This window comes from Aquarana catesbeiana, linkage group LG13 (assembly GCF_042186555.1).
Source record: "Aquarana catesbeiana isolate 2022-GZ linkage group LG13, ASM4218655v1, whole genome shotgun sequence".
Classification (NCBI taxonomy): Eukaryota; Metazoa; Chordata; class Amphibia; order Anura; family Ranidae; genus Aquarana; species Aquarana catesbeiana.
The window spans coordinates 136,036,324-136,063,705 of NC_133336.1; the positions used below are offsets into that span (position 1 = coordinate 136,036,324).

Consider the following 27,382-nt stretch of genomic DNA (forward strand, 5'->3'; position numbering starts at 1 on the left):
CGCCCTTTGTACCGTACTTTTGGATCAGATCAATTACGAAGGTGAACGTACTACGTCACTTCCCCACCAAATCTCGTGAAGATTCTTCGAGATTTCCTTGTTCGATGGAGTGACGTCACCTCAGCCGCGCAGCCATCTCCTCTGCACAGGACAGGCTCGCTCAATCGAGATGCCTAGCTGGTCGATGCGGACCCCTTCGAAACCTTTGTGAAATGTCGTCTTATTGCAAAAATAAACCCACGGCCATATATATTGCGACATCAGTTCTGCCTGGCTGAAGCCGACCGGTCTTTCTGCAGCCGCTGGTTATCAGGAGGAGTAGAGGAGAAGCGATGCAGCTCGATTACTTTGGCCTGGGTAATGGCGCCGCTCCCCCCCGCCATGGCTCCCTGTCTCTCGGCTCGCTCAGAGAAGGAGAGTGGCCGCTGCCTGCAGGAACTAACCAGGCCGGGCTCGCTCCGAGCAAGCCCCGATATCCAGCGGCCCGAACCGGCGCCTGGGGAGGAGACCTGAGGTGAGGCCTTGGGGGGAGCGGGAGGAGCCGACACGGCTTCTAATGCCATGAAATGGAGCAGCTGCTGCTTACAAAACGCGCTGCGTCATACGGGCCCCGGTTAGGGCGAGGAAGCTGAGGGCGGCTCGGGCTTGGTTGTAGGCCCAAGTGGATGAAGGCAGTAAAGGGCACTGTGTGACACCTGAAAGGGGGGCCGAGTGGGAGGAGAAGCAGGGCCACATGGGGGAGGGGGGAACCACACTGCGCTCCTCGTTAATTTCATTTTCTCTTAGCTGAGGAGACCCTGGAGAGAAGGAGGCTTAAATAGAATAGGATTTGTTTATGATCTGGCCCTGGTCCGTACAAATTATAGGGAGAGCGGGGATAGAATTAGACCTCTTCTACTGTGTGCATGGGACACCACTGATCATTTGAGAAGATGGGGGGGACACCACTGATCATTGGAGGAGACGAGGGGGGGGGGGGACACCACTGATCATTTGAGAAGATGGGGGGGGGGACACCACTGATCATTTGAGAAGATGGGGGGGGGACACCACTGATCATTTGAGAAGATGGGGGGGGGGACACCACTGATCATTTGAGAAGATGGGGGGGACACCACTGATCATTTGAGAAGATGGGGGGGGGGACACCACTGATCATTTGAGAAGATGGGGGGGACACCACTGATCATTTGAGAAGATGGGGGGGGGGACACCACTGATCATTTGAGAAGATGGGGGGGGGGGGGCACCACTGATCATTTGAGAAGATGGGGGGGGGGGGGGGACACCACTGATCATTTGAGAAGATGGGGGGGGGGACACCACTGATCATTTGAGAAGATGGGGGGGGGGACACCACTGATCATTTGAGAAGATGGGGGGGGGACACCACTGATCATTTGAGAAGATGGGGGGGGGGGACACCACTGATCATTTGAGAAGATGGGGGGGGGGGACACCACTGATCATTTGAGAAGATGGGGGGGGGGGGACACCACTGATCATTTGAGAAGATGGGGGGGGGGACACCACTGATCATTTGAGAAGATGGGGGGGGGGACACCACTGATCATTTGAGAAGATGGGGGGGGGGACACCACTGATCATTTGAGAAGATGGGGGGGGGGACACCACTGATCATTTGAGAAGATGGGGGGGGGGGGGGACACCACTGATCATTTGAGAAGATGGGGGCGGGGACACCACTGATCATTTGAGAAGATGGGGGCGGGGACACCACTGATCATTTGAGAAGATGGGGGCGGGGACACCACTGATCATTTGAGAAGATGGGGGCGGGGACACCACTGATCATTTGAGAAGATGGGGGCGGGGACACCACTGATCATTTGAGAAGATGGGGGCGGGGACACCACTGATCATTTGAGAAGATGGGGGCGGGGACACCACTGATCATTTGAGAAGATGGGGGCGGGGACACCACTGATCATTTGAGAAGATGGGGGCGGGGACACCACTGATCATTTGAGAAGATGGGGGCGGGGACACCACTGATCATTTGAGAAGATGGGGGCGGGGACACCACTGATCATTTGAGAAGATGGGGGCGGGGACACCACTGATCATTTGAGAAGATGGGGACACCACTGATCATTTGAGAAGATGGGGACACCACTGATCATTTGAGAAGATGGGGACACCACTGATCATTTGAGAAGATGGGGACACCACTGATCATTTGAGAAGATGGGGACACCACTGATCATTTGAGAAGATGGGGACACCACTGATCATTTGAGAAGATGGGGACACCACTGATCATTTGAGAAGATGGGGACACCACTGATCATTTGAGAAGATGGGGGGACACCACTGATCATTTGAGAAGATGGGGGGACACCACTGATCATTTGAGAAGATGGGGGGACACCACTGATCATTTGAGAAGATGGGGGGACACCACTGATCATTTGAGAAGATGGGGGGACACCACTGATCATTTGAGAAGATGGGGGGACACCACTGATCATTTGAGAAGATGGGGGGACACCACTGATCATTTGAGAAGATGGGGGGACACCACTGATCATTTGAGAAGACGGGGGGACACCACTGATCATTTGAGAAGACGGGGGGACACCACTGATCATTTGAGAAGACGGGGGGACACCACTGATCATTGGAGAAGACGGGGGGACACCACTGATCATTGGAGAAGACGGGGGGAGCACCACTGATCATTGGAGAAGACGAGGGGGGGACACCGCTGATCATTGGAGGAGACGAGGGGGGGACACCGCTGATCATTGGAGGAGACGAGGGGGGGACACCAGTCCTCACCGATCATGAGATGAGGGGTGTCCTGGAACCAGAACCTTCACCCTGAGCAGCATTTTACTCCTTTTTTTGGGGGGAGGGAAGTTCCTTTTTCAATGGTACTTGCTCTTCCTCTTCCCTTGCCTAGGCAAAGATGACGTAGTCCTTGTCCCACCCCAGTACTGTAGCTTCTGACTTTCATTACTTTAATAGCACGGTGAAGTTCCTGTTTAAAGTGATGGTCCGGCCGAAATTATACTTTTTAAATAAAAATACCCCTATAATACACAAGCTTAATGTATTCTAGTAAAATTCGTCTGTAAACTAAGGTCTATTTTGTTAGTTTATAGCAGTAGTTTGTTATTTTATTAACTTACAGCAGGCAGTGGCCATCTTAAGTCTGGGCATCTGAAGCCAGCCTGTATTTCTTCCTGGATCTCATCCTTGCAGGTCTTGCACATGCTCAGTGCAGCACAAGCAGTGTAATAAATTTCAGGTCAGGTTTCCAGAGCAACGGCAGTGTCAGAGAAAGTTGCCGCCCCCTTCCCAGAAGGCATTGCAAACAGGAAATGATGCGATCGGCCAGGGAGGAGGAAGTGAAAAATGAATGCAGCAGATATACAGTAGGTGCTGAGAAAAAAAAATATCCAATTCGTTTACAGTGCACAGTTTAGTGAGGGATGCTGAAGAGTTGTGAAAGTGGGTGGAACTCCACTTTAAATTGATATTGAAGGATACATTTTTTAAATTTATAAAAAGAAAAGCTGTTATACTTACCTGCTCTGTGCAACAATATTGCAGAGAGTGGTCCCTTGTTGGCACTGTCTGGTTCTCCCTGCTACAGGTGCCTCCTGAACAAGCCATGCACACTGGCGGCAAACCATGCTGATGTGCTCCTTAGCCAGGCTATGTGCATCCTTTGACACACACACAGCACTGGTAAGCCACGCCCCCGCTCCCTCATAAGAGTTTAAAGCGGAGCTAACCTCTTTACTTTTCAACCTAGGATGCTGCCATCTTGGCCTCAGTTTAATTTGCAAGTGCCATGATGGTACACAGTTATAACACCAGCCATTTGATGGTTTGACAGTTTGGTTGAGAACACAAGCAAATGTGACAGGTAGCATTCCCCATATGCCGGGAAACTTTTTTTAAACTGTTAAATCAATGGGTTTAGTTCTGCTTTAACTTACAGCAGCGGAGCCTATGACTCCCGCTGCTGCCTTTGTCTCCTGTAAGACCAGAAAGAGAGGAGGGCGGTGCTGCAGCCAGCATAGCACTGCAGTGGTGAGAGGAATCAAGTGTTTGGGGATGAGATGGGGACAGTTAGTGGTGTGCTTTTTACCTCAATGCAGTAAGGCAGGGGCAGCAACCTTTTTCCATTTAAGGGCCAGATTCAATGTATGTGAATGCATGGAGGGCCACATTCATCTGCTAATAAATGAAGATGATAATAATTTTAACATAGCAATCATAACAGTACAGGTTTACCTCGCTTTAACCTCCCTGGCGGTATGATTATTTCGGATTTTAGGTGCTGAAAGCGGTACAATTATTTTGCATGGAAATTTGGCATTTTATATTGTAGGTCTGTAATTCTTAACAATAACACACTTAAATCTGTCCAGACAAGAGTCTAGTAGATATCCCGGGTATGATAAAGTTTGAAACACAAAAACATAAATTATAATATAATAAAAAAAAAAAAAAAAAAAATTTAATAATAAATTTCCCCACGATTCACTATCGCTCAATTCTGCAAGTGTTCTAATTTACTATTGCTGTTTTCTAGCTGGTCTAAAGCCACTTTTGATGTAAAGGGACACTTTTTGGTTGCTATGGACAATCTCCAGTTTCCAGGCAGAAGAACAGTATATATAACATAAAACTGCATGCAGGGCATAGGACAAAGCACTGGGGACAAAAGGGATGTGAAATAATTTCATACAGTACTGTAATCTGTAAGATTACAGTACTGTATGTGTTATGATTTTACACTTTTTTGAGTTTGCCGCAAGGCTCCGCCCCCGTGCGTCGCGCCGCTCGCAGGGAACGGAGCCTGGCACGGAGAGGCTTCGGAGGAGGACGGAGCCCGCAGACAGCGCAGGGGACATCGAGTGTGGATTGGGGTTACCGCTAATGGTCCTGAATTTTAACCCCGAGCCACACTCGGGAAAACCGCCAGGGAGGCTACGGTACTTCACTAATACAAAGCCAGTTCTCCCTGAGGGAGCATGTGGCTGGGTATTTAGATTTTATTGCCTCCTCCCCCATCCTAGCAACCAAGGGTGGCTGATGCCAGACAGCATGGTCTGGAGATAGGGTCCCCCCCCATTGCAGTGTCCTCTGTTACCCTTCACGTCACTCCCATAGTGTCCTCTTCCCCCTCCCCCCATAGCAGTTTCCTGTGCCCTCCAAAGCAGTGTCGTCTGTCCCCTACACCCCCCTAGTGTCCACTGCACACCACCCCATACGCACTGGGGTAGATTTACTAAAACTGGTGCAGCTGTGCATGATAGCCAATCAGCTTCTAACTTCAGCTTGTTCAGTTAAGCTTTGTTAATTAAACCTGGAAGCTGATTTCTGTGCAGATTTGGCACTCTCCAGTTTTAGTAAATAACCCCCACTGTGTAAGTAGAACTCTCCTACCTTACACAGGTGGACAGCAGAGCAGAGATCCGCCGGCAACACAGGGCTGGATAGGGGCGGGAACTGCTGAGGTTAACTTTTCATATTAACAGGCTGGTGATTGGTTGCTAGGATTGCCTGACAACCAATCGCCTATTGCTTAATGTGAAAAGTTAACTCCAGCAATTCCTGCCCCCATCCAGCCCTGTGATACTGGCCGCTGTCCAATGAAGAGGAGAGTGGCAAAATTGTCTGCGGGCTGGGTGCCTGTGAATTCATCATGGGCACTGATGGGCCAGGACATTTAGTGGTGGCGGGCCGGGTGTGGCCCGCGGGTAGTAGGTTGCCGACCCCTGCAGTAAGGTATAAGATAGTTTGACAATTAACTACTTTAACCTTTTACTAATTGCATAACATATGTGCGGCTGCAAGAAGAGCAGACCTCAAAGGATACGTTTCCCCTTAGTAACATGTTACAGCCGTGTTCAGGGTGTAACTTGTTACTAATGCAGCTGCCTAGCACCCCCTTAAGCCAAAAAAAAACGTGGCCATGCTGGGCTCCACCCAGCCGTGTCGCTCATTCACAGCTCTCTGTAAATGGGAAAACTGCAAGGTCCAGCAGCCTTTGTGACTGTCGACTTGTAGCTTTCAATGAACTACAACAACGCTGTGACTGCTGTGGTAATTCATCCATTCTTCCTGTCAGCATGTATCGGCTTCCTCGTATGAGGTACGAGAAAGCCTATACACTGGTCTACAGGAGACCTGCATGGCATCAGCGATCAGTGAGGCACTGCAGATACTTAGCTTTTGTACTACAGAGGGCTAGTTTGGGGTTTTTAACCCTATCATGACAGGTGATACAAAGAGCATGGTGCTGCTACTAATTGTCTTTGTGATAGCAGGCGCAGGTAGCTTGTATCAAACTACCTGCCTATGATACACCACACTTAATTTTTTTTTAGCTTTTTATCTGATTAATCCAATCAAAACAATAATTGGTCAACTACCATATTATGAAAATAATTGTTCCAGCACTACTATACTTTTCCAAAACAGTTAAAGTGATTTGAAAACTTTTTTTTTATTTTCCTAAAATAATAAACATGTTATACTTACCTGCTCTGTGCAATGGTTTTGCACAGAGGAGCCCCGATTCTCCTCTTCTGGAGGCCCCTGCTGGCACTCTTTGCTTCAACCCTTTTCTGAGTGCCCCTATAGAAAGCTGCTTCCTATGGGAGTACTCGTGCATGCTCGATTCCAAGCCAGGCTGTATGTGCCTATTTGGCATGGGTTGGCTCTGCCCCCCGCTCATAGCTTTTGAATAATTGCAGTAAGAACCAATGGCTCCTGCTGCTCTCAGCCGAGGCTGTGAGGCAGGGGAGAGGGAAGAAGAGCTGCTGCAAACATGCACAGTACTGGATCAAGCTTGGGCTCGGCTAAGTATTTAGGGAGCTTTGGGGGATGTGCTACTTTGAAAGGTTTTTTTCTTTTTTTAAATGTCAGGTGTCCAATCTGTTCGCTGCAATGTTGCAGTCCAGCTAAAAATCGCAGCTCACTGCCATTACTAGTAAAAAAAAAAAAAAATAATAATAATAAAAATGACGTAAATCTATCCCCTATTTTGTAGACGATATAACTTTTGCGCAAGCCAATCAATATACGGTTATTGGGTTTTTTTTTTTTTTTTAATAAAAAAAAAAGGTAGCAGAATACAAATTGGCCTGAATTATTAAAGAAATTAGATTTATTTTTTTTTTAAATTTATTATTTTTTTTTTCAAAATTGTCGGTCTTTTTTTTGTTTATAGCGGGGAAAAAAAAACAGAGGGGGTAAAATACCACCAAAAGAAAGCTCTATTTGTGGGGAAAAAAGGATATACGTTTTATTTGGGTACAGCGTTGCACAGCCGCGCAATTGTCAGTTAAATTTACACAGTGCGTATCGCAAAAAATGACCTGGTCAGGAAGTGGGTAAATCCTTCTGGGGCTGAAGTGGTTAAAGCGGTTCTCCACTCTGGGGAAACAAAAATGACAAGTCAACAGCTACAAATACTGTAGCCGCTGACTTTTACTAACCCTTGCCTGTCCAGGGATCCAGCAATGTTCTCACCCAGGCTAGTTCTTCACTAGCCTTAAATGGGTTGTAAATCCTCTTTCTTTTTTTTTCTTAACAAACCTATCATACTATACTTCCACTGTGCAGTTAGTTTTGCACAGAGTGGCCCCTATTGTCATGTTCTGAGGTCCCCCAACGGCGCTCGTGGCCCCTCCTCGCATCGGAAAACCCCCTAGGAGACGCGCTCTCCCTGGTGGTTACCGTGCGGATGCGCTCCCAAGTCCAGCCTTTGCATCCATAGACACAGAATGCCGGACTCGGGCCCGGCGCCCGCGTCATTGGATTTGATTGACAGCAGCAGGAGCCAATGGTTGCACTGCTATCAATCTATCCAATCGAGAGCCGAGACTCCGGCCAGAGAGGGTTTGCCGGTCTCCGGCGTGGGAATGAACGGGCTCAGGTAAGTAAACCGGTGGGCTGCTCAGTGACAGAAGTTTTTTCACCTTAATGCATATGATGCATTAAGGTGAAAAAACATAAGGGTTTACAACTACTTTAAGTTCCCAGTGCTGGCATCTTAACTGTGGGCAGCCGGCTGTGCTGCTTCACAGCCGGCTGCCCATTGAGCATATGCAAGCTGTGCTGCACTTTGTGAATGGTTCCACAGTCTTCTAGGACCTGTGATGTGTCCCAGAAGACTGTGGGGAGGAGTACTTCCGCTCTGATCACCTATGCGATGAGATCGGGTACCTGTCAAAACTAGGTACCTGCTCTCTCATGAAAAAAAAAATTATCTGCCAAATGTGGCAGAAGGGGAGGTGGACCTAAAGTAAAACTTCCTCCTTTGGGTGAAGCTCTGCTTTAATGCAGAGAATTCGTTAAGGTAGAATAAACATTTTACCTTTTAAAAACACTTTCAATTTAAGGCATGCAGTGAATTATTATTATTATTATTATACAGGATTTATATAGCACCAATAGTTTTTGCAGCACTTTACAATATAAAAGGAGACCGTACAGTTACAATACAATAAAATACAAGGTTAAGAGGGCTCTGCTCATAAGAGCTTACAGTCTAATAGTGTGGGGTAAGTGGTTCAAAAGTTATAACTGTGGGGAATGAATGGAAGTTATAAAAGTTCAGTTAGTTGGAGGTGTGATAGGCTTCCCTGAAGAGATGTGTTTTCAGGGATCACCTAAAGGCAGCCAGAGTAGGAGATGGCTGGACAGACTGTGGTAGAGAGTTCCAGAGGATGGGAGAGGCTCTGGGGGAGCCCTGAAGAGGAGCTTGAGAGAAGAGTAGGAGGTCTTCAAAGAAGTGGTGAGGATGCTTTGGGTGATATTTGGAGACCAGATTGGTGAAGAAGAAGCTTGGGGCAGAGTTGTGGATGGCTTTGTATGTTGTTAGTATTCTGAATTTAACTTGCTTGGCAATCAGAATCCAGTGGAGGGATTGGCAGATAGGGGGTGGCAAACACTGAGAGGTTGGTAAGAAAGTTGAGTTTGGCAGCAGCATACATGATAAACTGAAGAGGGGATAGCCTATGGAGAGGTAGGCCTATGAGAAGAAAGTTGCAATATTCAAGGTTTGAGATAGCAAGGAAGTGAATGAGTAACTTGTTGGTTACATTAGTTAGAAAGGGGTGAATTTTGGAGATGTTACGAAGGTGAAGTCTACAAGCTTTTGTCAGCGTTTGGATTTGGGGGTTAAAAAGGTCAAGTCAGAGTCTAGGATTACACCTAGTACCCTGACCTGAGGGGAGGGACGAATTGTTTTATTGATCTTGATGGAAAAGTCATGGAGGAGTGCATGAGCATTGGGGTTGGGGGCTGGGGACATTATCAGCTTGGGTTTAGAGAGATTTAATTTAAGAAACTGGTGCGAAATCCATGCTGCTACGCCAGTTAGTAATGCAAGAGGAGACTGAAGGTGTTAGGTAAAGAGTAGAGAGATAGATTTGGCTGTCATCGTTATGGAGATGGTATTGAAAGCCATGGGAAGCCGTTGGTTCTAGCAGTTCGTAAATTGTTAGTGGGTTTTAGTAGGGCAGTTTCTGGGGAGTCCTGTGAGTGAAAGCCAGACTATTAAGGGGTTGAGGTTTTTTCAGTGAGGTAGGAGCTAAGATGGTTGTAGACTAAGCGTTCTAAAAGTTTAGAGGTGAATTCGAGCCATGGGATAGGTCTTAAGTTGTTCAGGTTCGTGGGGTCCAATGAGGGCTTTTTAAGTATGGGGGTGATCTGTACATGCTTTAGAGGGGAGGGAAAGGTGCCAGTAGCTAGGGAGAGATTGAAGATGTGAGTGAGAGAGCATAGAATGTAAGAAGAGGTGGACCATAGACCATAGTAGCAAAGGAACAGGATCCAGGGGACAATTGGTTAGGTGGACATCTGAGAAAAGTTTGTTAACCTCTTTAGTAGTAGCCGGTTCAAAAGAGGAAAGTGTTGATTGCACTATTAGACAAGGTATGTTAAGTGGGGAAGGTATCTGTACAGTGGAGGTGTCCTCACAAATTGCATCAGTCTTGTTTTTGAAGTGATTGTCAATCTCTTGGACAGTGAGTGAGTTAGTGGGTAGAGGACAAAGCAGAGAGTAAAAGGCGGAGAACAGATGAGAAATGAAGATACAAGAACTCTGCTCTACTCTGCAAGACAAGCAAACCAGCTTTTGACATTTATTTTATATAAAGTCAGTTTCCCACTCTCTATCCAGTAAAATGCTCCTTATTCCTTTACACATTGGTGTCTTCTATCCTCAAATTATCTTTACTCTACTCCTCTCTTCCCTGCAGCATGCACATATCACCCTCACTCCTACCCTCTCCCTTCTATGGCACCCAACATCTCCTGCACCCACATGCTGACATAAACACCAGGGCCACTAGACATGTGCGCTCATGCACATCCCACTCCCATCTTGCCTTCCTCGCCCTCCTCCTAGTCTCAGGTGACGTTTCTCCTAATCCTGGTCCGCCATTTTCCAACTGCAAGCCACATATCCAATACCCCTCCCCCTCTGGCAACCACCGCAATCCACTCAGTTTAATTTCTATCCCCCTTCTTCCTCAAAGCAGCCCACCTATCGCATGCACCCTTCAAAATTGTGACTCAGCTTCTCTTGCTGCCCTCTCCCATGGTGGTCTCCATTGGACTCACTCCCCCAGACCCAACAGACAGAAAGTAGGTGGAGTCGGCTTCCTTCTATCCCCAAAAAGCACCTTCCAAGTCCTTCCTGTCCCTCCCTCTCTTCTTTCGGGATGCACTGTATTAATCTGTTTTCTCCCATTTCTCTAAAGATTGCAGCAATTTATCGGCCTCCTGGACTGGTATCGTGCTTGATGACTTTGCTGCCTGCCTACCTTACTTTCTCTCCTCTGAAATACCCACTATCGTTCTTGGTTACTTCAACATTCCTGTCAATGTTAACAGCCCAACTACAGCTAAACTTATCGACTTAACCTCATCTTTTGACCTAACCCAATGGACACATACTTCCACTCACTCCAATGGTAATACCCTTGACCTTGTATTCTCCCATCTCTGCAACCCTGGCAACCTCACCAACACCCCCCTTTCCTCTCTCTGATCACAACCTCATTACTTTCACTGTATCCTTGCCTCCAACCTCCCATCCCTCCAAGCAGCAAACAATTACTTCTAGAAACCTTCGCCACTTTAACCCTTTTCTTCTCTATTCTGCTACTGACCACCTATATGACATAATCTCTCCCCTGTCCTGACCTGGCCACCTCTGTCTACAACAGTTCACTCTCATCATCACTAGATGCACTTGCTCCTCTAACCACACGCAGAATCAGGCCCCGACCGTTACAACCCTGGCAAACTGACAGCACTAGAAATCTGAAGAGGCATTGCTGTGCTCTTGAACGACTGGCGTAAAACCAAATGCCTGCAAGACTTCACCCTATATAAATCTGCCCTTCTAGAATACAATTCTTGCATCCATGCTGCCAAACAAGCCTACTTTTTCTCTCATTAATTCCTTGTCATCCAGTCCTCGTCGGCTCTTCTCAACCTTTAACTCTCTGCTTCGTCCCCCACCCCCTCTACCCACTAATTCACTCACTGCCCAAGAGATTGCCAATCACTTCAAAGACAAGATGCAATTCGTGAGGACACCTCCGCTGTGCGTACATCTTCCCCACCCAACATACCTTGCCTAACAGCACATTCAACACTCCTCTTTTGAATTGGCTACTACTGAAGAGGTTACAAAACTTTTCTCAGATGCCCACCTAACCAGTTGTCCCTTGGATCCTGTCCCCTCACAACTACTACAGTCACCCTCTTCTATCCTATGCTCCCTCACTCACATCTTCAATCTCTCCCTCTCTAGTGGCACCTTCCCCTAGCCTCTAAACCATGCGCAGATCACTCCCATACTTAGAAAGCCCTCACTGGACCAACTTAAGACCCATCGCATTGCTCCCATTCACCTCTAAACTTCTAGAACGCTTAGTCTACAACAGTCTTAGCTCCTACCTCAGTGACAATAACCTTCTTGACCCCTTACAGTCTGGCTTTCGCTCGCAGCACTCCAAGGAAACTGCCTTACTAAAACTCACTAACGATTTACTAACTGCTAAAACTAACAGCCAGTACTCCATACTCCTACTACTTGACCTCTCTTAGGCCTTTGATATTGTTGACCATCCGTTCCTTCTCAATAAACTACATTCCCTTGGCCTCTGAGATTCTGCTCTATCCTGGTTCTCTGCCTATTTATCACAGCGCTTCTTCAGTGTCACCTACAACTCTGTCTCCTCCTCTCCATTGCCCCTTTCTGTGGGGGTCCCCCAAGGCTCTGTTCTTGGACCCCTTCTCTTCTCTATCTACACCTCCTCCCTTGGTCACTTGATAACCGCCCACGGCTTCCAATACCACTTATACATTGATGACACCCAAATCTATCTGTCTACTCCTCACCTCACTCCTTCAGTCTCCTCTCGCATTACTAACTGACATATCAGCATGGATGTCGCACCACTTCCTTAAACTAAATTTCTCTAAAACTGACCTATTAATATTCTCTCCTCCCCCTGCCCGTGCCCCCCTCCATGACTTTTCCATCAAAATCAACAATGCAACCATCAGTCCCTCCCCTTACACCAGGGTACTAGGTGTAACTCTAGACTCTGACTTGTCCTTTCAGCCTCAAATCCAATCGTAGTTTGTAGAATTCACCTCCATAAGGCCCCTTTCACACTGGGGCGGTGGGGGCGTCGGCGGTACAACAGCGTTATTTTTAGCGCTGCTGTACCGTCGTTCTTGTAGCGGTATTCGGCCGCTAGCGTTTCGGTTTTAACCCCCGCTGGTGGCCGAAAAAGGGTTAAATCCGCTCGTACAGCGCGGGTATTACCGCGGTATAGCCGCGCTGTCCCATTGATCTCAATGGGCAGGAGCGGTTTAGGAGCGGTGAATACACCGCTCCTTCCCCGCTCCAAAGAAGCGGCTCGCAGGACTTTTTTTACCGTCCTGAGAGCGCACTGCTTCAGTGTGAAAGCCCTCGGGCTTTCACACTGAACAAACAGCGGAGGCTGTTTAGGGGCGGTTTTCAGGCGGTATTTTTAGCGCAATACCGCCTGAAAACCGCTCCAGTGTGAAAGGGGCCTAACATCTCTAAAATGTGCCCCTTTTTAACAAATGAAACCACCAAGCTCCTCATTCACTCCCTTGTTATCTCTCGCCTTGACTATTGCAACTCCCTTCTCATTGGCCTGCCTCTCCATAGGTTATCCCCTCTTCAGTCTATCATGAATGCTGCTGCCAGGCTTATCCACCTTACCCACTGCTCAGTGTCCGCCAACCCTCTCCTCCGATCCCTACACTGGCTCCCAATCACCCAGTGAATTAAATTCTAAATTCTACCTCCACCTGTCCGGTTATCCCCTACTCTTGCTACCTTAAGGCGATCCCTGAAAAACTCATTTCTTCAGGAAAGCCTATCACATCTCTAACTAATCTTTTACCACTTCCATCAGCTCATTCCCCACAGTTACAACCATTTGTACCACCTGCCCCTCCCTATTAGATTGTAAGCTCTTCTGAGCAGGATCCTCTTATTGTATTTTATTGTATTGTAACTGTATTGTCTCCCTTTTATATTGTAAAGCGTTGCATAAACTGTTGGCGCTATATAAATCCTGTATAATAATAACTGGATGACAAGGTATTAATAAGAGTGGCAAAGTAGGTTTGCTTGGCAGCATGGAGACAGGAATTGTATTTTAGGAGTGCAGATTTGTAAAGTGTGAAGTCCTGTAGAAATTTGGTTTTACACCACAGTCATTCAAGTTTGTTCAAGTAATTCTTTGCTGCTTGGAAGTATAGATGGTTGAAGACAAGGATACTGTAAAACTGATGGGGTTGTGATCAGAGAGAGGAAAGAGGTACATAAGATTGGCGGGCTGGTTTTTGGAAGCAGGGGGATAGAAATTAACCTGAGTGAATTGCGGCTGTTGCCAGAGGAGGAAGAGTGCCAGATATGGGGGTTGCAGTTAGATAATGGAGGGCCAGGATTGGGGAAAATGTCCACAGAGATTAGAGAGCACATATTCCACTGTCCTGGTGTTTAGATCAGCATATGGGTATTTGCAGCAGGTGATGGTTGCAATAATAGGGAGAGGGTAGGAGTAAAGCTAGGTTCACACATGTTCAGTGTGAATCCCCTGTCCGTTTTCACTGTGAACTTCCAAAGCTGTGTTTCAGCTGCGATTTCCACATACGTTTCAATTGCAAATTTTCAGAGCCGGCAGCCACCAGCATCTTTAGCAATATTTGGTTGTTACCCACTTGCCGACCTGCTTGTGCAGATATACTGCAGCAAGTCGGCTCTCCTGTGCAAACTGACATACCTGTACGTCAGTCCGTAAGAGCAGGATAGGGGGTGCGCGTGCGCCACAGGAGCGTGCCCGCTGACTCGATGTCCGCCGACGGCCCGCAATTGCGGTGAGGAGAAGCAGAATGAGGAACTGCCTATGAAAACAAGGCATTTCCCAATTCTGCCTAGTGACATGACAGGAATCTACTGTCCCCAGTAATCAGGAACAGTGATCTCTCTCATGTTTTAGTAAGCCCATCCCACATACAGTTAGAACACGCTGAGGGAACACACTTAACCCCTTGATCGCACCCTAGTGTTAACCCCTTCCATGCCAGAGTCATTCTTACATTGAACAGTGCATTTTTATAGCGTTGATCAGTGTAATAATGACACTGCTACCCAAAAGTGTAATTTGGGATCAGATTTGTCCTCCACAATGTCGCAGTCCTGCTAAAAATCACAGATTAAATAATAATAAATAAAAGTTGCAAATATTTCCCATAGTTTGTTGACATGATAACTTTTTTTGCAAACCAATCAATATACGCCTATTGCGTTTTTTTTTATTTACCAAAAATATGTAGAAGAATATATATCGGCCTAAACTGATGAATACATTCGTTTTTTTATATTTTTTTGGGATATGTATTGTAGCACAAAGTAAAAAAAAAAAAAATGTTTTCAAAATTGTCAGTTTTTTGTTGTTTGTTGTTTTATGGCGCAAAAAATAAAAACTACAGAGGTGATCAAATACCACCAAAAGAAAGCTCTATTTGTGGGGAAAAAATTCAATTTTGTTTGGGTACAGCATCGCAAGACCGCATGATTATCAGTTAATGTGAATCCTTCTGGGGCTGAAGTGGTTAAGGAGAAGCCGGCCACTGCGTCCTTAACAACCAATGTCTAAACAGCTGTCAGCTGTTCCCTGCTGACAGCTAAATGTAAACCAAAGAATTTCTAGCCATGTAAAATAAACATGTGGAACCCCCCCAATCCACAAAATAAAAAAAAATGGCGTGGGGTATGGATTTTAAGGGGAAACCCACTCTAAAATGTCAAAAAATAAAATGGCATGGGGGTTTGCCCCAAAATCCATACCAGACCTTTATCCGAGCATGGATAAAAACAGTTTTTCTTATTTCTTTTTGATGAATGAGTAGGGGCACAGTGTACCCCATACTTATTAACAAAGGGGATGGGACCAGGATCCGGGGGTCCCCTCTTTAATGGGTGCTTCCAGATTCCGATAAGCCCCCTGCCTGCAGACCCCATCAACATGATGACATGGTACTTTGGGGGCAGAGCCCCACCCCAAAGCACCCCCCCCCAGTGTTGAGGGCATGTAGCCTGGTATGGTTCAGGGGGTGGATACTGGTTGCTTGCCCCCCCCCCTTTCCAGCCAGGCTGCATGCTCGGATAGAGGTCTGCTATGGAATTTAGGGGGGAGGCGCACACATATGGTATGTGAACCAGCTCCATATGAAGCCGGTTTGGTTCACGTCATACCAATTCACATATGTGTATAGAGCCTTAGGGTGATATATATAGGCTATGGGGTAGAGAGGAGGGGTAAAGTGAGGACATTTTGAGCACTAAGTTTAGAAGGAAGAGTAGAGGATGCATATTAGAGGGAAGAGGGTGGCAATCAGACTTCATAAGAAATTAAATACCAAATATTGGTTTGCTTGCTGTCTGTCTAGAGTGGAGCACAGTTGTTGTATCTTCATACTGCTTTAGTTAAATTGTCGTGTTGAAACTGCTACAATACTCGTTCAAGAAACATGGTGTCTGCGACTGAACCCTGTCTGCGTCTTCCCCATAAGCTGATCTAAATATACAGCCCCTTGAAATTTTCCACGATTTGTCATGTTACAACCAAAAACATAAATGTATTTTGTTAGGATTTTGTGTGATAGACCAACACAAAGTGGCACACAATTGTTAATTGTGAAGTGTGAAGGAAAATGATAAATGGTTTTCCAATTTTTTTTACAAATAAATATCTGAAAAGTGTGGCGTACATTTGTATTCAGCCCCTTTACTCTAAGACCCCATTCACACAGGGACGACTTGTCAGGCGACCTAGTCGCCTGACAAGTCGCCTCCCGTTCTGTACTATGGAGCCGTTCTAAGGGGAGCGACGCAAGTCGCTCCGACTTAGAAAAAGGTTCCTGTACGACTTCGGGGGCGACTTGCATAGACTTCTATGCAGAAGTCGTTTTGCAAGTCGCCCGGGCATTCGTTTGCAGGTCGCCTCGCTGAGGCGACCTGCAAGTCGTGTTGCCCCTGTGTGAATGGGGTCTGATACCCCCAACTAAAATCTAGTGGAACAAATTGCCTTCTGAAGTCACCTAATTAGTAATAGAGTGCACCTGCGTATACTTTAATCTCAGTATAAATACAGCTGTTTTGTGAGGCCCTCGGAGGTTTGTTAGAGAACCTTAGTGAACAAACAGCATCATGAAGGCCAAATAACACACCAGACAGGTCAGGGATAAAGTTGTGGAGAAGTTTAAAGCAGGGTTAGGTTATAAAAACAATATCCCAAACTTTGAACATCTCACGAAGCGCTGTTCAATCCAACATTCAAAAATGAAAAGAGTATGGCACAACTGCAAACCTACCAAGACATGGCCGTCCGCCTATACTGAAAGGCTGGGCAAGGAGAGCATTAATCAGAGAAGCAGCAAAAAGGCCGTGGTAATTCTCTGGAGGAGCTGCAGTGATCACAGCTCAGGTGGTAGAATATGTCCACAGGACAACTATTAATCATGCACACCACATATCTGGCCTTTATGGAAGTAGAAAGCCTTAAGAAGCCCCCACTTGCAGTTTGTGAGAAGCCATGTGGAAGATGGTCCTCTGGTCAGATGAGACCAAAATTGAACTTTTTGGCCTAAAAGACATCCCCAAAAAGACTTGCAGCTGTAATTGCAGCGAAAAGTGGTTCTACAAAGTATTGACTCTGAGGGCTTGAATACAAATGCACGCCACACTTTTTTCAGATATTTATTTGTAAAAAAAAATTGAAAACCATTTATCATTTTCCTTCAATTTCACAGTTACAGTATCTCACAAAAGTGAGTACTACCCCTCACATTTTTGTAAATATTTTATTATATCGAACACTGAAGAAATGACGCTTTGCTACAATGTAAAGTAGTAAGTTTACAGTTTGTATAACAGTGTAAATTTGCTGTCCCCTCAAAATAATTCAACGCACAGTCATTAATGTCCAAACCGCTGGCAACGAAAGTGAGCACACCCCTAAGTAAAAATGTCCAAATTGGGCCAAATTAGCCATTTTCCCTGCCCGGTGTCATTTGACTCATTAGTGTTACAAGGTCTCAGGTGTGAATGGGGAGCAGGTGTGTTAAATTTGATATCGCTCTCATACTGGTCACTGGAAGTTCAACATGGCACCTCATGGCAAAGAACTCTTTGAGGATCTGAAAAAAAGAATTGTTGCTCTGCATAAAGATGGCCTAGGCTATAAGAAGATTGCCAAGACCCTGAAACTGAGCTGTAGCATGGTGGCCAAGACCATACAGTGATTTAACAGGACAGGTTCCACTCAGAACAGGCCACGCCATGGTCAACCAAAGAAGTTGAGTGCACATGCTCAGCGTCATATGCAGAGGTTGTCTTTGGGAAATAGACATATAAGTGCTGCAGAGGTTGAAAGGGTGGGGGGGTCAGCCTGTCAGTGCTCAGACCATATGCCGCACACTGCATCAAATTGGTCTGCATGGCTGTCGTTCCAGAAGAAAGTCTCTTCTAAAGATGGTGCACAAGAAGGCCTGCAAACAGGCTATTGACTAAGGACAATAGATTACTGGAACCATGACTTGTGGTCTAATGAGACCAAGATAAATTTATTTGGTTCAGATGGTGTCAAGCGTGTGTGGCAGCAACCAGGTGAGGAGTACAAAGACAAGTGTGTCTTGCCTACAGTCAAGCATGAAGGTGGGAGTGTCACGGTCTGGGGCTGCATGAGTGCTGCTGGCACTGGGGAGCTAAAAGTTCATTGAGGGAACCATGAACATATACTGTGACATACTGAAGCCGAGCATGATCCCCTCCCTTCGGAGACTGGGTTCCAAACACACCTCCAAGACGACCACTGCTTACTAAAGAAGCTGAGGGTAAAGATGAAGGACTGGCCAAGCATGTCCCCAGACCTAAACCCTATTGAGCATCTGTGGTGCATCCTTAAATGGAAGGTGGAGGAGCGCAAGGTCTCTAACATCCACCAGCTCTGTGATGTCATCATGGAGGAGTGGAAGTGGACTTCAGTGGCAACCTGTGAAGCTCTGGTGAACTCCATGCCCAAGAGGGTTAAGACAGTGCTGGAAAATAATGGTAGCCGCACAAAATATTGACACTTTGGGCCCAATTTGGACATTTTCACTTGTACTGTATGTGCCACTTTGTGTTTGTCTATCACATAAAATCCCAATAAAAATACATTTACGTTTTTGGTTGTAACATGATAAAATGTGGAAAATTTCAAGGGGTATGAATACTTTTTTCAGGGCACTGTAGATGGAGCAAGGAAGCATTTGTCAATTGTGAATAACTGTAATAGGGCGTACACACGGTCGGACTTTGTTCGGACATTCCGACAACAAAATCCATAGATTTTTTCCGACGGATGTTGGCTCAAACTTGTCTTGCATACACACGGTCACACAAAGTTGTCGGAAAATCCGATCGTTCTGAACGCGGTGATGTAAAACACGTACGTCGGGACTATAAACGGGGCAGTGGCCAATAGCTTTCATCTCTTTATTTATTCTGAGCATGCGTGGCACTTTGTCCGTCGGATTTGTGTACACACGATCGGAATTTCCGACAACGGATTTTGTTGTCGGAAAATTTTATCTCCTGCTCTCCAACTTTGTGTGTCGGAAAATCCGATGGAAAATGTCCGATGGAGCCCACACACGGTCGGAATTTCCGACAACACGCTCCGATCGGACATTTTCCATCGGAAAATCCGACCATGTGTACGGGCCATTACAGATTTTAGTGTGTTTGTTAGCCCCCAACCAAACGATCAACTCATCAAATGGCTGCTGTCATAGCTGATCACATGCACTACACTATGACACTGCAGATCAAACAGGGTTTAGTTCTGCTGTAAGGTTAAAACTCCTTTCTTCCAACCTCAAATTGTGGTCTAAGTGGTACTGTACACGGGACGCTATTTTTTTGACAGCTTGAAACCGGCATTTAAAAACGCTGTTTAGCTGTGTTTGCATGCTGTGTTTAGACTTGTTTGCGTCTAGGAGCGTTTATTTAAGAAGCATCATAAGACCCTCCCAAAGCACAAAAAACAGTATTATTTAACCATTTCAGCCATTCCGTGAGACCAGAGTGAGTAGCAGCAGCTGAGAGAGCATTTTTTAGCTTTCAGCGCTGTCGCACTTTGAATGTGGTCATGCTACACTGTACCCAAACAAATTCTTTTTTTATCATTTTCTTCACACAAATAGAGCTTTCTTTTGGTGGTATTTAATCACTGCTGGGTTTTTTATTTTTTACAAAAATAAGACCAAAAATTTTGGAAAAAAAAAAGGTTTATTACTTTTTTTTGTCAGTAAATTTTGTAATTGTCAGTAATTTTTCGCCTTCACTGATGTGCGCTGATGAGGCGGCACCCATGGGCACTGATAGGCTGAACTCGTGGGCATTGATGAGGTGGCACTGATGAGGCACTAATGTGCGACACTTATGGACACTGATCAGCGGCACTGATGGGAGTGTTAGGTGGCACTGCTGGGCACTAATAGGCGGCACTGATAGGCAGCAGTGGCGGGCACTGGTGGGCATGGATAGGTGGAAAGATGGGCATTGATGGGTGGCAATGATGGGCAGCACTGATAGGTGGCACTGATTGCCAGCACTGACTGGCATGGCTAATGGGCACTGATTTGTGGCACTTGTGGGCAGTGTATGCTGACATTGGTGGGCACTGTATTGTTACACTTTATTTCTTCATTGTAATCAGGGCACTGATGATCAGTGCCCTGATTACATCCCTAGATTTCCCCCTGTGAGGAGATGGCGCCGATCGCCTCTCCTCACCTCAGTGTGAGGCGAGGAGAGCCAATTACCGGCATCTCCATGTTTACATGTGACCGGCTGTGATTGGACACAGCCGATCACATGGTTAAAGAGCTGTGGACGCGGCTTTTACACAGCTTGGGGTCGCGCCGTGTCTTAGTAACACGGCGCGATCGCTGCGCGCACCCGCCCGTTCATATGACTGCATCCCAGAACAAGAGCCGCACCGCCCCGCTGTCATTTGACAATGGGTTGGCAGCAACCCGTTAAAAATGCTTCTTAGACCCCTTTCACACTGGGGCGTTTTTCAGGCGCTTTAGTGTTAAGTAAAGCGCCTGAAAGAAGCCTCATCTGCAATCCCAATGTGAAAACCCGAGCCCTTTCACAATGCCAGTGCCCGAAAAACACTGGTAAAGCGCCGCTTAAGACTGGGGCGTTTTTCAGGCGTTTTTTGGGCGCTGACAGTGTGAAAGGGCTCGGGCCATTGGCGCAGCCAGCCCGGTGGCAAAAACACAAAAGCGCTGCAAAGAAGCTGCTTGTAGGACTTTTTTTGACGCCCTGCCAGTGCAGCGCCCCAGTGTGAAAGCACTGGGGCTTTCACATTGGGATTGCAGATGAGGCTTAACGCTAAAGCGCCTGAAAAACGCCCCAGTGTGAAAGGGGTCTAAATGAAAATGCGGCTAAATGTCGGAATTGCTTTTAGATGCGTTTGGCAACTGAAATGTCGGAAACTTCAGCGACTGAACTCATTTTTTTGCCTTCAAAGAAAATCCTCTAAACGTAACGGCCTAAAAACTACATTAAATGAACCTGTGTACATGTACACATAAGATAACATTGGATGAGTTCAGGGGCAGCTGAAAAAAGCATCCAATTGCTTCTGAATGTCTGTTTACCAGCAGCAGTGTACACGAGACCTTATGCCTGGTACACACGACCGGACATTTCGTCAGCAAAGGTCCGACGGAATGTCTGTGGGCTTCATCGGACCTTTGCTGTCGAAAAATCAGAAGGACTTTAGAAATAGAACATGTTTTAAATCTTTCCGACGGACTTGAGTCCAGTCGAAAAATCCGTTAGTCGGTATGCTAGTCTGACGGACAAACAACGACGTAAGGGCAGCTACTGGCTATGAACTTGCTTATTCTAGTCCGGTCGTATGTCATCACGTTCGAATCAGTCAGACTTTGGTGTGATCGTGTGTAGGTAAGTCCGTTGCGTTGGGAAAAAAAAGTCAAAAAGTCCTTTGGGGTTCAGTCCGTCGAAAGTCCGCTCGTGTGTACACGGCATTAGAGTAAAAAACAGTTTATTACAGCTGCTGTAGTCACCTTTGTTTTATATTTACATTGTGATCATATCCTCTCTTAAGTGCCTCTTCTCCAAATTGAATACCTTTTTGTATTTGGCCCTCCTAGCTGAGGTTCCTCAGTCCTCTAAAATAATGGAAAACCTCAGACATGAAATCTGATCAAAGTTCATCCCTGTATAGTGTGTACTTGTCACAATTAAGAGCACTAAGGCTTAATGTACATGGGACATTTTTACAACCTCTCCTAAACGATTTAACTTGACAGATAGTAACCAACGTTTAAAACGTCAGTTTATCTGCATTTAGCAGCGTTGCGTTCAGAAGCATTTGAACAAAAAAATGATTTTTTTTTTTTTTTTTTTTTTTCAAAATAGCCAAAAAAATGAAAAACGCCTATAAACGAAACGTGCCTAAACGTGAGTTACTGCGTTTAGAAGCGTTCAGCGCTTGAAATGCCTCTAAATTCACTGTCTGAACTCATTTTTGTGCTTTCCAAAAAAGGCCTCTAAAATCAACTGCCTAAAAACGACATTAAACTAACCTGTATACATGTACTGATAAGATAACATTGGATGAGTTCAGGGCGAAAAAAGCAGCTGAAAAAAGCAGCCAACTGCCTCTGAACGTCCGTTTACCAGCAGCAGTGTATATGAGGCCTAAAGTCTCGTACACAGGATCCGATTGTTGGCCAAGAGCATCAGAAGTTTGTCCGAAGGGCGTGTGCCAGGAACTTGTCTTGCATACTAATGGCACACAATTGTCGACCAACAAACATGAACATAGTGACGTACTATGTGGAATTTCAGCTCTTGAACGCCACCCTTTGGGCACCTTCTGCTAATGTCTTGTTTGGTGAACATTGATTCTGAGCATGCGTGTTTGTACTTTGGACTTTTCTGTGACAGACTTGTGTACACATGATACAAAAATCTGACAACAGACTGTTGTCCGCCGAAAATTTACTAGCCTGCCATCCGACATTTGTTGGCAGAGTGTTGGACAACAATTGTCTCAAGGAGCATACTAACGGTCGGATTTTAGGCAGTCTGTCATTACACAGTTCCCTGCCGAAAATCCGATTGTGTGTGCAAGGCTTTAGTGTCATTTTTGTATGCTGCTTTGTTCCTCTACTATCTGCATGAATCACCTCTGAAAAGTTTTCCTGACACCAAGAGAAACAAGGTGACGAGAGGGAGCGCCAGCTGATTGACAGCCTCAACTCTGTTCCTGTGTGCTGTGTGAAGGGGGGTGTCCCTTCAGTCCTATCAGCTCTCCTCACTGATCTCTGCAGAATGTGACTTCAGCTCCCCACCTTCCTTTTTTTTTTTTTTTTTTTTTTTGACTGCACAGGTACAACTTCTGTCAGAGGATTTGTTTTATCTCTGTGGATCTCTTGAGGACAGTCACTTAACTTAACTGGGCCAGAGACATAAATCTGGAGAAATTAGAAAATGAGGCACAGACAGCAGCATTGTCAGTCTGGGTGTGAGGGTAGTGTTAAATGTATTAGCATACACTGACAAATAGAAGACAATATTCAGCTCACACTTTATAATCTGTTGCAGCAAACTGTTTTCTTTTACTTTTGGGATAAAAGTTTTGCATGATTAATAAAAGCTGATCATTTTAAACATTTAAATCACCACTGTCAGTGTTAAGTGGTTTGTCTCATCCATGTAAACTGATACAGTCTGCTGGCGAGCTTAAGATTGGGAAACACATCAGGCTTGCTGGCTAGATCACCAGATAAAAATAGAAAGAAAGCCTAAAAAAGAAACTAATACAGCCATCATATCAAGAATTGGTAAGCTGCAATATAATAAAGGTTTGCTTTTGGGTTTAATACTACTTTAAATTTGTTGCCCTTCACTGATCTCTTTCAAATTCAGTTACATCCTTCCTGAGGTTTGGAGACCAAAACTGAATTTTATAAGTAGAAGTCCAGTCAAATCCTATCTAAACTTAAAGTGGTACTAAGGGCAGAAGTTTTTTTTAAATTTTTTTATCTTAATGCATTCTGTGCATTAAGATAAAAAAACCTTGTGTGTGCATCAGCCCCCTAATACTGTACTTACCCATCTCAATCCAGCGATGTTGCACGAGAGCCTTAGCTGTCCGGGACTCTCCCTCTTTGGCTGAGATAGTAGGGGGCACCATTGGCTCCCGCTACTGTCAATCAAAGTCAGTGAGCCAATGAGGAGAGAGGGGGCGGGGGCGAGTCACGGTTTCAGGTCTGACTGGACACACAGAGCAGCGGCTCTGCTCTGGTGCCCCCATAGCAAGCTGCTTGCTGTGGGGGCAGGAGGGAGGGGCCAGGAGTGGGCTGCTCTGTACAAAACCACTGCACAGAGCAGGCAAATATAACATCTTTGTTATTTTTAAACAAAAAAAAAAAAACAATACTTTAATATCACTTGAAACATGCTCCCATCGCTTTTCTTTTTTTCAATTCAGTTATTTAGAAATTGCAATGACCAAGCACAAAATCGCATTCCGTGACACTGGGGTGAACAGGAGTCCTAAGTGTACAAAACAGGTGGAATTGGAATGGCGATGAATTTACAGAGTTTTCAGTTTACAGTGGAAATAACATGCATCTCCTTTAAAGGGCTCCAAGAACATACTGTACAACATTCAGAGGGCTTTAAAAGTTAGAACTACCTGTTATGCTATGAGGGGGTACAGTACAGTTAACCTACTCAGCTCAATGCAATTCTTTTTTCTCAGTTGCTGCGAATATATAGACATTTTTCAAGAAGTACCATAGCCCATGGGGGGGAATAGGGAGGATGGGAATTATGAAAGACAAGTGACAGGGAATTAGGAGAGGATGGGGGGTGATTGATATCCTGCTTTACCAATGGGATGGCAGTATGCAAAGGTAAGGGATCAAGAAGGGATCAAGAACAAGGTCTATAGATTACTGAACCAAGCGGTTGTCTATTATGACATCAGAATACTATAGATATACGCTGTCCATGGCTTTCAGCTTTTACAAAACACGTCCTCTTTATTGTGGAGTGATGCTGTCAGGCTTTCCATAGTTCTGATTTTCTGGAGATTACTAAACCATTGCCTGAGGGTCAGGGAAGAAGTTTGTCTCCACAGATCTGGGATACATACCTGGGCAGCATTCTATAAGTGAACTGTCAGCGACTTTTTGTAATGGTGTAAAGGTACCTGGTTGAGGTTTACGAGGTTTCCCAAGGGTTCCGTGCCTAGATCAACCGAAGTCAGCTGTGAGACATTCTTCACCCCCCTCCACAATTGTGGAAGTTTGTGGCAAGACCAAAAAATGTGAAGTAACATGCCTGGTTCTGTGTGGCAAAGCTAGCTCATTCTGGAGATTGAGGAAAGAATTTTTTAAAAACCATTGGAACTCTGTAACATCTAGAGAGGAGCTTATAGCACTGCTCTTGAAAATGGTTAGCTATAGTGGATTTATGAGCTAGGGTAATAAGCCTCTCTATTTGCTGTTTTGTAAAAGTAACCTGTAGATCCGCCTCTTAATGCCTAATGTATAAAATTTTGACGTAAAACCTAAACGCTTTCAGTTTGTATGCAATCAGGCAGACCCTTCCGCTATATAGTCAAAGGTAAATATAAAGGAAATCGAACAACAAAAGTTGTTTAGTGTGTATCCAGCTTAAGTGTGGTACACATTGTCCATCTGCACACAGTTGTTCAAAAAGAGTAAGTTGTCTCGTGTATAATCCTAGGTCAGGTATAGATTGCAAGAAATGAGAAAGCTGGTAAGCTGACCATGACCTCAATGGGTTTGAACAAAGGTACTAAGTCATTGTATGGGCAGCCAACCCTGTGGGGTGGCATAGTGCATAAATCTATTAAGTCTTTGGGCTGCCAAGCGTCATACATGCCTGTTGTCGGATTCAGGGGAAAAGTTAGGGTTGTGTAACACAGGCGTCAACAGAGATGGATAAGGAGAGAGGCCTTTTTGGGTGAGCGTGGATCAGGTTATTGCAAGTGTGGCACTGTGGATGTGTCTTCATCAGGACTCAAGAAAAAAGCTGTAGTGATAACTACATAAAAAAAAAAAACACAAAAAGCATAATTATATAATGCATAGGCGTAAATATATTTTGGCTTGGGTCAATTAAATGTATGAACTGCACCTCTATGCCTATGCACAGATGATGCATCAGAAAGCTCCCTGGTGACGTATGCCCCCAAGCACCAGCATTTCCAAGTAGATGAAATGTAAACATATACATGGTGGCATTACGTCACTTCCACCAGAGGACTTGCAGCCATTCACAGCAAGGCTGGCTACGGCTGTCAGTGAACAGCGGAGGGATGGGTGGGGCCAACACAGACACAAAACATACAGCGTGCCTGTGTCTGAGTATGACAACATGATGGAGGACGCAATCTGACCACATGGATCAGCTAGTGTGGTGGCCGGATCGACTAGGTAATCCAGAAGAATAAAATGCACACAATAATATATTATCATAAAAAGCAGTGCTGAAATACATGAATAGACGGATAGAATACATTTGATTTTTGTGTGTACAAACACTTTAAGCTGGTGATCTCCTATCTGACCTTTGACTCGATGGACTACTCGGTCTTTTTCTGCCGTCACTTTTCTATGTTTAGTTGGCAGAGCACAGAGGATGTCCCTGAGTTCAGGGTCTAACTTTTAAAGCTGCTGGCTAGGCTGGAATGAGGAATCAGACAGATACATCCAGGGAAGCTGTGGTGTCTGGCTAGGAGAAGAGAGCTGGTCCGCACTACCCCCCTCTATGCACGTAGTGTGCCTTGGCTGCTCTTCATCTTTTACCACTGCTCCCTGACTGTGTGGAGTGGAGTGGCTGGGCGCCATCTTGGCTGCAGCACAGGTGTCTCTGGAGTTGCTGGGGCTAGGTAGTAATAAATGCCTGTGGGCTTTGGGTGGCGGCCGGGTCCCTGGCACCTCCTGCCCCTTGTCATACGAGATCCATTGGGTTGTATGAATGTATAGACCCCCTATTGCCCAAGAGACCTGGAGTTCTGGGAGTTAGCTGCTGCTCAGCATCATGGTCTGGACATGACCCCCCCCCCCCCAACCCCTTTCTAAGCCCTATACTAACTAGCCTGAGGCCTAGGCGAAAGGTGTCTATACTTGCGTTTTCTTTGGGCGATCCAGTCCGATCCTGTGATAGCCTCCCAGCACCAGCTTCAGGGGAGAATAAACCTGAAATGAAAAACGAACCAAGCATATTGTTCTGTTGTGTGTACATACTTAAATCCAAAGCACTTAGGCTGGGTTCACACTATGTGCGGCCACGGCTCGCAGCAGGGGGTCCGGTGTGTCCCCATTTACTGTTTCAGTTCTGAAATAGATCTGAATTTCTTTATCGTACATCACAGGACACAGAGCACCATAGTAATGACTATCCGGGTTATATGCTACCTTTAGGTGATTGGACACTGGCAACCAATAGTAAGAAGGTTCCTCCCATATAACCCCTCCCACACAGGAAGTACCTTTAGTTTTTTGCCAGTATCTTGAAGGTGATGGTCACGGCTGCGGAAGCTCTTCAAATTTCTTCAAATAAATGTCCTAGTGAGGATGTTATATCGGATCCATTCAGATGGCATAAAAAGCTAAAGTGGATGGTACCCGAGCCTTGGTTCAAGAACAAGGTTTTGCTTGTAATGTGCCCTTTTAGGCGCTGGACCCTTGTTATATGGTA

At 45.7% G+C, this 27,382-nt stretch overlaps 1 protein-coding gene across 2 annotated transcripts in view; it reads left to right on the forward strand.

The window, feature by feature from the left end:
* The first annotated feature begins 344 nt into the window (after positions 1-344).
* Positions 345-27,382, forward strand: part of INO80 (INO80 complex ATPase subunit) — a 357,091-nt gene continuing 330,053 nt past the window's right edge. For both annotated transcript variants that reach the window (XM_073609688.1, XM_073609689.1), the window contains exon 1: positions 345-514. The gene's annotated coding sequence lies outside the window, so the exon portion shown is untranslated. The remainder of the gene's footprint in view (positions 515-27,382) is intronic.